General features: G+C 37.9%; 1 long non-coding RNA gene across 1 annotated transcript; it reads left to right on the top strand.

Moving 5' to 3' along the window:
- The first annotated feature begins 586 nt into the window (after positions 1-586).
- On the top strand, positions 587-8372 carry LOC106148176. The gene is made up of 3 exons (XR_001233389.1): positions 587-722; positions 5907-6026; positions 8083-8372. It is a non-coding gene; the product is annotated as an uncharacterized LOC106148176 (long non-coding RNA).
- The last annotated feature ends 3304 nt before the right edge of the window (positions 8373-11676 follow it).

Below are 11676 nucleotides of genomic sequence, written 5' to 3'. Positions count from 1 at the left end.
ATCTTGTGAGCTTAACCCTTGCATGTCACGGCCAATTAAATACAGAGGTTTTTCATACGATGTACCAGAAAATTAAAGCTGCCCCTCTGTTAAAAGTTCGTTCTGTTCCACCTATGGCTTAATTCAAATTATCCTGTGTGAATGTATGAGTTTGAGATACAAAATATTTATATTCTTAGCTTTTTGAAAGTTCATTAATTAAATATGTCAGAATGTTAGTATTCATTAAATTACAAATACTTATTTTTACATATAACAGTTTTACATGTAAAGGGTGGTGTGTATGTGAACAAGTCAGAGTCATTTAATTTCTTCTTAAATCGGACTCTTTTGGGTTCAAGGGTTTTTTTTAATAATAGATCTAAATTTATACCAGTTGGCTCCTATTTCCAGGACAGCCTTGTCACTGCCATAAATCATCTCATTTCAGCAGCTACAGTAAATAATTGGGCCTCTGAGACACTGTTTTCCATCTTCTCTGCAGAGAACGCCCTACAACCTTTGGGTTCTCCCCTGGGTCTGCAGGGTGATGGTGCTGTTGCCTGTGGCCTTTTCATTTATTATTTATTTCATTTATTGCAGGACTCAGAACAAATTGGAATTGGCAAAAAATGGAGAGAGAGGCTGTGGAACGATAATAGCTAAGGTTCTCATGATTGCCAGAAACTGTGGGAGAGCAGAAAAGGAAAAGTCAACAACGAAATGAAATGCTTCAAATCAAGGTACTTCTCTCTCTCTCTCTCCCTCTCTCCATCCCTCCCTTCTGTTCCCTTCCCTTCCTCTTTCTTTCCCTTCCTTCTTCTCCCCCTCCCCTTTTCTTTTTCTTTCTTTAAGAAATATTTGTGATTTGGTGAATTTGTAGATCTTTGCAACAAAAGGCTGGATTAATGAACCTATTTTTCTTGTTCTGTTTTCTGTTTTCAAGTTAAAACATGGCTTCAATTGGTAGAAGACCAGGGCATGCTGGGGCAAGGCCAGGAGCTGCATCAAGAGGTAGACACACGCTTGCAGTATTGCTTCCTAAGGGGCAAAACTCCCCATTTAGGCCTGGGCTTTTCAGGTAGTAAACATCCATGGATTGATCACGTCTTGTAGTCCCTAGCTGAGAAAAGAGCCAGCCCACTACTAGTTTACCATAAACCTTTCTCTTTGGTTTTGGTTGGTGAAATACCTTCCAGCTTTTGCACACAGATTAATTTGCTGCAGTAGAACTTTATTACAACTCAAATTTTATCATACAACGTTAATCCTAGAGCAATTCTTCTAAAAACAGGGAGCTTTTAAGTGGATGGCTCCCAATTGATACATGTAAGGCATTTCAGTGAAAGGCAGTCTAAAATACATAATTCTCCATTTAGCCTAGTAGCCAGTATAGAGTCAGTATTTAGTACACCGTGCCTCTTTTGTCTTCTGGATATGGGTAAAATAAATATATGGACACACACACAATTTTGTAAAAGGTTGTCTGTCTGTTAATGTTTTCCTCCTTTTATTTTTAAAATAAAAAAAAACACACACACATGAGCAGGCCTGTATACATTCTGTGTTTCATAATCTGAATTTGTGTATAGCTTCTAGAGGATCATGAAATTCAGTGATGTGAGACTCGGCACAATATCAGACGAGCACCATTATTGTCTATGTTCTTCCTGTGAGGAAACTGAAATCTAGAACAGAGAAATAACTTGGGGAATCACCTAGCTAGCATTCAAACCCAGATCTATCTAACTCCAACAACTCTTTTCCCCACCACTATATGAGACTACCCCGTAGGTCATGCTTAAAACCATGCCTGCCATTTGAAAGTATTAGTTTTCATTGCTGTGTAACAAATCATCCCTAATCCTAACTGCTTCATAACACAACACTGCCTTATTTTCTTGCACTGTGTCTGTGGGTTAGGAATTCAAGAGGACCTCGACTAGGCAGCCCTAACTTAGGGTCTTCAGTGGAGTTGCAGTCAGATGTGGGCTGAGGCTGCATCATCTGCAGACTTGACTGATGCTGGAGGGTTCACCTCTATAATGGCTCAGTTGTGCGGCAGGTGAATCAGATGTGGCTCCTGGCTGGGGACTTCCTCTGCTCCCCAGGTAGATGCCTCCATAAGACTGTTGAATGTCCTTTTAGCATTGTGGCTGCCTCCCCCAATACTGGGTGATCTTAAAGATCAAGGTGGAAGCAGCAACACCATTCATGAAGTGGACTTGGACGTCACATACTACTCCTGTTACCACACTGTGTTCGACACACCGCCCACTGTGACTCAGTGTGCGGCAACCAGGACATATGGAGAATTGAAGGTTTTCTTGCAGTCTGGCTACACCACCAAACTACCTCTTTTTTTATAACCCCTAGACTGCAGCCTACCATTTTTACTCTTTTTCCATGTATTTTTCCTTCTTCAGAAACTATTGGTCTACCTTCCTGAAGCCAACAATGCAGTAATTGTGTAGGAAACCTCAAATTGAGGCTGCTTTGTCTATCCCCAGTGAGACAACATGAGAATAGGTTTGGTAGAGTGGTGCTTCTCAACTGATCAGAAGTTTTTTCCTGCTGATCTCCTTGGGAGAAACTCTACAATAGTTTTTAGTCTTTAGAACAGCTATGAAATAGATCCCTAATACTCCATTTCAAAGGCAACCATGAGTCAATTCTGTAATATATAAAGAGATATAAACATACTTATGCATTAATAATGATGGCTGGTTGATGTATAGAAATAACAGCATAATGATAAATGTCTCTTTGGGAAGACATCTGTCTTATTTGGTTTCCTCTACTTTATTAATATCCTTCTTTGTATGTAACTTTTCACCCAAAGTATAACTTGATAACGATAAGCACTGGTTAAGACAGGAAATGTGCTTGCCAGAAACAATGCCTGAGTTTTAAAAATGCAATGTGTTTCCAGTCTCTGCATCTCTCTTGTTCCAAGTCATTATCAATACTAATATAAATTTTTCATTGCTTAAGCCATTACAATATACAGGGAATAGATTTTTCAATTTTTCAAGTTCCACTGAGTATATTAGCAAAATTATCTGTCTGTCAGCAGGCATGTGGTGACGCCAGTAGCATCTATAATTCTGACTGTTCTAAATCTTTTTATTTTTATTCTTACAGGTCTCTAGTGGAGGAAAGGCCAAGGATTTATTTGCAAATCCTTTCCTTCACTCCTTCCTCCTGTCACTTTCTCTTACAGCATGTATTCTTGTCTGAGTATTTAAAATGATAAATATTAGAAGCAACCTAAGACATAGGGAAAATATTGACAAAGTTGTGGGCTTTAAATACCTGCTTTAAGATTCTAATTTTGTTAGTTATTTTTAATTCCCTGGGAAGTGAGGGCCAAGAATTAATTAATGAGGAGGTTCTTAACGGGTACAATACTTTATCGGACTTTGAAGGTAGACTCAGAGTGGATCTGTGTTCAGACATCCTACTCACTGACAATTCTGGATTCAGACGCAGTGACTTAGGAAGCTTGAATGCTCAACTCTTCTGAAATCTTCATGAGCTATACAAACGGTGTGCATGCCTCTAGTATGAATTTGAGATTTCACTGTGGGGCAGAATGCAGTAGGAACCTTGGAGAAGATTGTGTTTGAGGAATAGATTAGAATACAACATGCATTCTAAAAGATGGAGTCTCTCAAGCTAAGTAATAATATTATAAAATCATAGCCTGTACATTTGAGAGAGGGCATCAGGATGTGCATTTCAATTGCTTTTCTATTAGAATGTGAAAGAGAGGACAAGTACCTGACCTGATGTTGAATGGTTAAAACATAGTGAGGGGGCCTCCAGTCAACATCTGCTGATGCACCGAGATTTTTTCCCAACACACTGAATTATTTCAGGAAAAGGACAAAATTAATCAATGAATTTCTTAATTTAAAAATTTCAGCATAGTAACATAAAGAATAAATTATTTGGGTTGTTTTTTGGTTGAAATATACGGTCTATGCAATTAACTGCATAGACATAGTTCAATAACTGGTCTTTTATTATTGCTGGTTCTTTACATCCACGTGCTAAGCTTGCACCCTAGCATAAAGCCCATGGTGTTCATCCCATCATCATGCAGGCAGCCTTACCAATGGACCTGAACTCATTAACATCTGTATGAATTTTCTACTGTTGCTGTTAACAATTGATCACAAACAGAGTGCAACACAAATTCATTATCTTAAAGTTTTAGAGGTCTTCAGTTTGAAGATAGATCTCATTTGGCAATGTGTCAGCAGGACTGTATTCCTTCCAGAGACTCTAAGAAAACATCTATTTCCCAACTTTTCTATTTTCTAGAGGTTTCCTACATTGCTTGGCTCCTGGTCCCCTCCTACCAGTGACATCATTCTGATCCCTGCTGTCACCCCAGCTGGTTTTCTGGTGCTGATACTGCTACTTACGTCTTATGAGGACCCTTGTGATTATGTAGGTTCTCCCTTGACAATTCAGTATAATGTCCCCATTTCAATATCTTTAACTTGATCACTCTGCAAAGCCTGTAAGGCAATACTTTCACAAGTTCTGGAGATTAGGCTGTAGACATCTTTGCAGTGGGAAGATTTGCATTTCATATTCAATAAAAATAATTCAAAATGATAGTAAGAGTCTTGCAGAGTTCGAAGACTTCAATTGAGCCTAACTTAGAATATACCAGCTGGGGTAACTTTAGATTGCTTACTAAGTCTTGCTGAGCCTTAATTTCTTCATGTGTAACTGAAGTGCATAGAAATAACAGCCAAAATGTATTATGCACTTAGTATATTCACTCCTTCACAATTTTTTAAAAAAATACCATCATTCCTATCTCCAAGAAGAATGCTAGGGCTGAGGGCACAATAAGTAGACGATGGCACAGGGTCTGTCTTGGGAATGTGCCATTGTGGGAGTAGACCATCCACAGTCACATTTACAATCCAACAAAGGTTCCTAACTCAGCCAAGCACTGTGCTGCACACCTGGAATCCCAGCACTCTGGTAGTCTGAGGTAAGAGTGTCTCAACTTTGAGCTCAGCCCAGGGCAACTAAGTGACTTAGCAAGACCCTGTTATAAAAATGGGTTGGGGAAATAATTTTGTGTGAAAACTCTGGGTGCAGTTCCCCTACTGCCAAAAAAAAAAAGTCATACATCTTCACATAGGATTGCTGCCTACTGTAGAAGGACTTGTGTAATGGGAGATCATAAGGAAGAATTTGTTTTACAAGGAAGTTTCGGGAAATCTCCTTCCTAGGAAGTGACTCCTGAATTGAGGTCTGGGGAATATGTAGAACTAAAGGAGGCAGAGGAAGAAGGGAAGTGTATCCTGACAGGCAGAGGGATGTATGGATAGAAAGGCTCATGGGAGAAGGGAAGAGAGTGAGTGGAAAAGGCCGGAACAAAGCTGGCACTGGAGCAGGAAAAGTAACTGTATCAGCACCAAGCCAAGAGTTTAAAGTGGTGACCCAAGCTCCTGCTGATCATGCAAGAGTCTTAGCTGACTTACTTGACATTCTGTGCCTCAGTTCTCTCATTTATGAAAGAGATGACCACGTGGGCAGCTTTTAGAGTGTGTATTTTAGATGAGGAAATGCTTGCAGTCACTGTGCAGTTGTTCTAGCCATGAGCTCATTTATCTTTGCATCAGCCTTATGATTTAAGTAAAAGCAGAAGCAAATAGAATGAAATAACTCATCCAAGTCAGACAGCACATATGTGAGAGGGCAGGGGTGGGGCACGGTGGTGTCTGCCTATGCTCTCCAGCACAGGTGTCACCCACCCCAGAGGTGGCTTTGCAAGATAAATGGAATAACATCCCGAGAGTGTTTTGTTAAGTAACTCTAAGTTCATAAATCAAAGGTTTGTGATTATTCATGTTGTCTTCATAACCACTATTTCCCTTTTATTATTACTCATACAGTGTTATAAAAAAGGAAGCATAAGCTGGCTGAAGCTGACCTATTTTATTTCTCCTCTTAATTCACTTTTTGCTACAAAAATTCCAATAAAAATGAAGCAGAACACGAAGAAGCAATAAATGGTAAGTGTGTTCATATCTTCACTGACTCTGTGGCCTCCTCCCTTTTGCCTTCGGTGCCAGTACTTATTTCCAAAGTGACAGGATGACTGGAATGGCTTGCTCCCCTTATGCCCTTATAACTTGAAAAGCTAATAATTAAATAATCTGGCAAATTGTGTTAATCACTACTTGAGGTTTACCTACGTTTAAAGTATTAGAATACAAAAATGTATTTAACACTGAAACTATAGAAGTCTACTTAATCTTCCTTTAATAAATTTGAAGACACTTCAGGAACTGTGCTACTCCTCAGGATTCCTACCACCATGCCAGTTACCACTGACCTGATGTAGTGGATGAGCACTGGCCTAGTGGAGGTCTTCAGCTGGCCAAGTGCCAGATCAGCATCTCTTACTGGAAGCTGTCATAGATTAAAATTTGATTTTGCTGATTAATTCTGTAAATTTGGAACAATGCAGTGAGGATTTTCAAATAGCGTCCTTTTAATTTTATCATTAATGGAAACAATAAAAAGATCGTGTCTTAAGTGAAAAACGCATAAGCCAATAATATTTCCTGAGCAAATCAAATAGAACATGAAAAGAAGAAAGAAAATGCTTCCATTTGTCAAGTGATAGGTTGTTTTTATCATTCAGGTAGATGCCAGTGTCAAAACACAAGTCTTTCCCAATTATGATGCTAGAAAGGCACTGAAAAATAGATTTATATTTACAGATATGTACAAAAAGCATATTCATATGTATATTTTTATTGTTGCTTGGCATTGAAGAAGAGATTAATAACACATGTTCCTTAATTTTGTGTGATCTTAGGTCTCTAACTCCTCCTATAAATTCAGGGCAAGAACCTAACTAATGAAAATGTATGGCATAAATCACTATGATAAGATGTATCATTCTATAAATGTACAGGTTTCAAAACTGGCCATTGATTAGCTGTTTTAAGAGCTAAAGAAGGCACTGACAGCTTGAAGCCAGGCTTTCAAAGTTGGAGCCAACAGCTTAGCTTATGCATCGACCAAAATAACGCAATGAAATTCTTGTCTCTTAACAAGCTTCCTCCAGTCATGAAATCCCCTTTGCTGTGCTGCAGCCTCTATGTGAAAAGGAGAACATGCTCCGATATTGAAAAACCGTAGGCCATTACCTACTTTATCACTCATATCAAAGACACTGAAAAGATAGCCCATGTGCACTGATGGATTATTCTCATCATGAAAGTCTGATGACCCCACTTGGGCTTTCAAACAAGGCATTTAATAACCACTGCCTTGTTAAAAGGTGGAAAATGATCTGGCGGGTGGCCTGATAGGACGGGATTTTATTGATTTTACTGAGGCCCTTGACTTGGGAGATCACAGGCGTCTTAAGGGCAAAGTTAAAAGGAAGCATTAAGATGGATGAGTAATTACCTGTGTGATGGATGTCATTCTGTAAACATCAGGATTGGGGAGCTTCTCCTTTGGGTATCAGTTGGTGGAGGAGCGAGTGAACATAGGCAAAGTCTCTCTGCAGCCACTCCTAGTCCCTTTGTCTATTTATAAGTTAGGTTTGGCTCTGATGGAGTATGGGTATAAATGACTTTAAAAAGATAACCTTTTTCCATTTAAATGTTGGCTTATAAGGTGGAATAGTTAGATTATTAAGGATGCTAGAAAAATGAAATGATGTGTTAAATGTGAAAGAAACAAGAAGAAAGAAAGAAAAAGAAAAGAGAGAAAGAGAGCTTCCAAAATTCCTTTATCTTCCGTGATTCTGAGTTAGGAGTTTCTCAGAAAGAAGAACTAGTAACCTAGGAGTTTGGATATCTGAGAGCTCCAGGCATCATCAGAAAAGACACACTGATGGTGGTCTGGGAGGAGATGCTGAGTGGAGATCAGTACTACTGAGGACTTCTGGAGACCTCACGGGGCACTGGAGAATGACAGACAGCAGCATTTTGAGTGGTGGAATAGTTTTGTTGTTGCGCTCTGCCTGCGTAGTATTCTGTGGATTTGCAGATGGCTGCCTGAGACATGTGGAGTAGGGTTCTTAGGCCCATCTCTGTTCTCTTTCAGTTTATGTAACCGAGTGTGACATAACAAGGCCACACTGCAGGGGGAGAAGGAGTGGAAGGAAGAGTTGGATTTCCTGGAAACCTCTGGGCTATTGAACCTGGGTGATGTCTGAGATTCCTTTAGCATCATAACACTAAAGTAAGAAAATCTTCCCATGTAAAGGAAAGGATAACTTTTGGGTCTGTACATGATCTAGGGAAGGAGAGAGCAGGTAAAGTAAGTTTTCCGTGGAGGTAAGGTTATATGAAGGTGTTGCAGAAATTCCTTGTAAGAGTCTAAATTTTACTGTGGCATTTTTGGACATCTTTATTTACTTTAATGATGAGTAGCAAGTAAATTTTTGTCTTCTTGTGGGCATCCCAATCAAGCCAGTACTGTCCTGGAGTGTTCAAACAGTGTCCAGGATCTCCAAGGCTATGTAAAAACTCAAGGATGATGTAATCATGGTCATTGTTCTCAAAGAGATTTTAGTGTAATAGGTGCAGTTAAATGTGTAAATATATAAATAAACAGGGTATTATCACACAAGGGGTTACTTGGCTCTTGGGTAGCACATCATCCAAGGTTACAAAGGAGACACTATCTCTTGTGTTTTTTTCTGTTGTAGGAGATACTGACTTGTTCATTCATCCAGGGAGGAAGTTTTTGTTCTATAATCAGTTGTGACTCTGCTACTCACGTTACGTTGATTAAAGAACAAAGTTTCTGTGCATGATATGGCAGAATAAATCAGCAGTGAAAGAGCTCCATGTGAGATGAGAACCCCTGTGAAATATCATGTAGGTTTAACTTGATTTACACTAGATGAAAGTGTCAGTACAGCATGAATAAGCATTAAAAAAGGACAGAAAATCCTTCTCCTTATTTCTTATTTGGAAATAAAATTTTTAGTAGGTCAGACCGGGAATAACTCATAGAGGTGAGGTGCTAAAGTTAAATGTTAATTTAATCATTCTTTGAACTAATAATTTTTGTACAAAGAGAAAAATTAATGGGACTGTACAGGGGGGAATAATCAGGTAATGGTTGTTCTGAATATATTATAACCCAATGATACGGTATGATATATGGGAAATTATATTTCTATGTGAGGGCAGTACCCAATGATTAGAATATATTGTTCTTTATATGGATTTTTATATGTGTGGGTAAATTGGCTTTTTCTCAGAGAAAAAAAATTAATGCATAGGCATTTCACTTTGTCAGAACCAATCTATAGTGAAGTATTGCAATAGATAATGAACATGTCTGAAGGGTATTTGAATTGTTTTCTTCCCTTTCTCTCTTGTGAATGCTTTAACTGTAACTCTACCACAGGATAACCTATCTTGTAATAGCAAATTGCTAGAAATTTTTGATATCACACAGAAAAGAAAAGGGATGTCAAAGGCTAACTTAATGTATTTTTCTTATTCTTCTGTGTTTCAGTCCACTCCTCATGCCCCAGCTTAGGCCTTTGATGCAAGCTTATCCACAGCCTTTGTTCTAATTGTTCATAGCAGAGGAGATGAATAGAATTCCTACTTATAACATTGTGATTTAGTCCAAGAATATAATCCTTTCTAGTGGACTGTTTCATGTTTTGCTCACATGGAAATAATGTACCCTGTTGAAAGGCAATTCCTATATATTACAAATGTGTTTCTTAGTACTAGCCCATTGGGAAGGACATCTGTTTTGTGAAGATGTTTTGGGGTGCACTTTTAATGAGCAGTATTTAAATTTAAGCGTGTGCAATATTTTTATGAAAGATAGTAAAATTTTATTAAATATCTCTCTATATTTTAAAAAATATATCTATGAAATGTTGGTGTTTTTGTGATAAAAATAGTGTTTCCTGAGATGAATGAGTTATGAAAAGAAGGTGATCCAAACATGCTTATATAAACAACTTATGAGAGACCCTCAGCCTTGCAGTAGGCAGACCTGAGCTAAATTTTAGTTGTACCATCTGTGAGATCCACATCATGTTTCTTAACCTCTGTAGCCCCTGATTGTTCATCAATAAAACAGTTAATAATATCTAATTAAATGATATTAATAAAAGTCCTTTCTCAGTGCCACACTGTGAGTTTTAGCAAATGTCAGCTGTAATCATTAAATGTAAATTCATGAGTAGCTTTGAAGAAATCTCATCTCTTCCGTAGAGTGAACTGCTTAGATTCTGTATGGACAAGCTGGTTTATTTTTAGAATGAGTCGACTTGAGGCTCTCAAAGAGTCTTATTTTCACATCACCCACTTAGATTGGTGTGGCAATTTACCCAGCAGCTCAGCAGGACAGTTTTGCACTGGGTGAGCTGACCTGAGCTATATTACATTGACCTTTAACAACTCAGGCATCAATGGTTAATAAGGACCAGACCAAAAAGAAACCTATATATAAATTTAAGGATAAGACCTCCAAACATCCTTACATGATAATAAAATAACTTTTATTTTTCTCATCATATGTGTTTACTCTAGAAAATTTAGAAAATGCCAACATCAAAAAGAAGAAAAAAATACTTTTCTCCCATGCTTACATATAATTTACAATGGTTAGCATTTCAGTATTTATTGTCCAGTTTTTTCTAAACAAGCAAGATTTTTTTCTAACAAACAATGAAATCATATTTCTTTGAAGTATTTTTCTTTCTTTAATGGTATATTATGACCATATTTTCAGTTTTTAAAAAGCACTCTAATACATGTTTATGGATACATAATATCCATCATACTTTATTCATCGCCCTCCTTGTGGACATTTATGTTGTAGGTAATTTTTTATTATTGAAGTCATATTGTGGTAAACATTATCATAGTTATTAGATATTTATAAGCAGCAGCTATTAAAATTCCTTAGGCTATAAAAGAAGTTGGAGGTAGAATTTCTAGGTGCAATGCTATGAAACTAGACTCCGTTGTCATTGTCTTTTTACTTCTTGCTCTTTCCTACCAGGTGTTTCATTATCTCTGATTTTCCATTTTTCATCCATGCAGTCTGAATGCTTAGTGAATACTACCTCAGTCTAACTCCAGGAATGACTTGGATTGGTCAGTTCTACTCTTTTGGTCAATAACTGATTCAAGACTGGCCCTGGAATGCAGAGAAAGCAAGAAAATTTTTCTGGGAGCTTCTAGTAAAGTTATTCCTCACTATTTCGGAGAACATTTACAAGTGACTCTTTTTTTGTTCTGTTTGCTCATGAGACCTCAGAAACCCCAAAGCTATGCTCAACTTGTCTGATGAGCCAGTCCAACCTGGGGAAGACAGAGCACAAATCAGAGCTACTGAACTAAGCCTACACTGCAGCCTGCTCAACCTTCCCATACCTACTTATGTGAGCCGATGCATTTCCTCATTTCTAAAGCAGCACCATTTGGGTTTTCTGTGACTTATAGTCCAAAGCACACTAACTGACACAAAAATTGACACACTCATTTACAGAACTTAAGGATTTAGTACTTAAAATTCTGATTTTTAGGACTGTAAAATCAGAAAATTCTACTGAGAAAGTTCATATTAATTCATTCTCTTATAAGCAAGTGATACAGTTTCTTAAAAAATATTCTGAAGTTTACTTTGTGCTGTCAGAAGCTTATCACCAGAGTA

The sequence above is a fragment of the Chinchilla lanigera genome, unplaced genomic scaffold (genome assembly GCF_000276665.1).
Source record: "Chinchilla lanigera isolate Chin_1 unplaced genomic scaffold, ChiLan1.0 scaffold00016, whole genome shotgun sequence".
NCBI lineage: Eukaryota > Metazoa > Chordata > Mammalia > Rodentia > Chinchillidae > Chinchilla > Chinchilla lanigera.
This window is presented reverse-complemented; position numbering and strand designations above follow the sequence as displayed.